Source organism: Athene cunicularia (assembly GCF_003259725.1).
Source record: "Athene cunicularia isolate RWA chromosome 3 unlocalized genomic scaffold, athCun1 chr3_part1, whole genome shotgun sequence".
Taxonomy (NCBI): Eukaryota; Metazoa; Chordata; class Aves; order Strigiformes; family Strigidae; genus Athene; species Athene cunicularia.
This window is the reverse complement of record NW_020799097.1, coordinates 60917863-60920067: the sequence shown is the minus strand read 5'-3', so window position 1 is coordinate 60920067 and position 2205 is coordinate 60917863.

The following is a 2205-nucleotide window of genomic DNA, read 5'->3' as shown; positions in this document are numbered from 1 at the left end:
GGGGGGGGGGGGGGGGAGGAGATTGTTAAATAGCAGTCAATACCATTTTAACAAATCTGTGACAAAAGACATCATTGTGCATTGAATTAATTACAGGGATTACTGAGGTTGCAAACCCAAATTCCAAAGAATTGGCAGCGGCCATTTCAACAGAGACCAAGGAAGCTTTTGAGGAACCCAGGGCTGCTGCCAGTGCAGCTGGAGCTTCAGCTGTGACTGAATCAAACTGCCTCACCAAATGTCAAGGGAGAAGAGCAGCAATACCAGCTTCATGTTTCCGGGCCTTATCTGTGGAGTCATCAGAGATTATCAATTTTAATTTGTTGCTCAACTGTTAACGGCTGCAGGGGAGACAAACAAAAATGATGTAGTAGGAAAGGTAAACATTGGGAGTTTTCCATGCTGTTGCATCTCAGAGCTTGTGACACTTGTCACTTTCATTTTTTTACCTCGATGAAATCTCCACCAAATGTCTGGTTTTTAGGAAGACTGGAGCAAACACCAAGTGCCCACATAACCCTCATCTGACTCCAGTTTGTGAGGTGGCTATGGCACAAATCGGAACTATGGACTAGCAACAGAGGGTATAAATTGCACCTCGTTGCATGAGGGGCTATCCGCTCACTCCAGCCAGAGTGTGAAGAGCCTTGCTGCTCTCGCAGCAGGAGGACGGACCGAACTTGCAGGCAGAGGAAGGAATACTGACCTATGAGGTCTCCTGTGATAATCAGCTCCAGGCTGGCAGGGTCTTGACCCTTAAATTGCAGCATAAACCTTCTCCCGGTGGTTGGTGGTTGTGGCAACTATTTCATGTTGCATTGCTTCTAACCCTCAGCAAAATTTCTGTAGCTATAAAAAAGATCGGGAGCTCCAGACTAAAAGCCTGAAGCTGCTTGTTAAAGAACAATGGGTGCTCAGCACGACACAGGACTCTCCACCTTTTGGGAGCTAAAGAAGCTCAGTTTCTCAGATCCTGCTGTGAGGACTTCACTGGTGCTGTTGCAAAAGAGCTGCATTGTAAACTATTCTAAAAATGAATGAAAAAATAGCAATTGTCTTGTTTCCGAAATATACTTATAGGGAATTTTATTTAACACTCAAAGTATGTTTAGAACTTTATAGAAATGGAAGAAATTCTTAATAAAAGGGACAAATGAGAGTGGAGGTATATCTGAAACTGTTTTATTGTGTCTGGCAATAATGCCCTAAATGAAGTCAGAAATCCTATGGAATTTATGGGCACATCAAACCATGTAGATTGAACTGTGGTCTTCAGGTTTGTATCTGTATTTTGTATTTGCATGTTACTGGCATCAAGGGATGGTACATGGCCGAGCAATGAGCCAAGGCACAAGTTTCAGGACACACATTGCAAGACATGGGTTCTGAACTTTCCAGTTCAGATGTCTCTTTGTCAGGAAAAAAAGACTTAGTCCTTCATAACTATTTGCTTCAGAATCCATTAATTTTACTCTCCAACATGCCCCCTTTTTGATAAGTACACAAAATTAGTTTTGCAAAGAATTACCATTTTTTTTTCTGTTTTACTGGTCTTGAAGAAAAATATGATCTAAGGATAATAAACTGATCACCTACTATTTCCTGTATCATTGAAAAATGGCATAATCCTGCTTGCTTTTAGTCTTAGTTTGGCATATATTATTGCAACTTTAATAACTTTTACTCTAACAGTTGTTAGATTGCTGGCAACAATACAAGCAAACTATGAAAAACCTTTGTTTTAGCAATAGAAAATACTTGCTTGACAGTGATTGCCTGTCTCTCTAAGCTATACAAAAATGTTTTTTATTTCAGAAAAAATGCCTAAACACATGCAATAAAATCCTGTCATGATGATAATGTACTGACAGTATTTCGTGGGAAGCACATTGTAAGATGTTTGAATACTTTAATGCTACACAAGCAGACATTCATTATGCTGTTACCAGTGTTATCTCTAGCAAACACAGTTTTAACACCTAACCTGGCAACCATATCTAAGTGGTCTGCACAAGCAAGCCTATTACCAGGAAGAACACTTTTGTACCTATGGTGGAAAACGTGTAGGATATTCACCAACAAGAGGAAAGAAAAAGGGAAAATACTGTATTAGAGTAACCAGTCCTGTGGTTTCTTGCAGACCTGAAGGGTTAATACTGTGCTGCTTCCAGCAAGGTTAAAAGCAGTGCTTATCAGCCTGAGAGA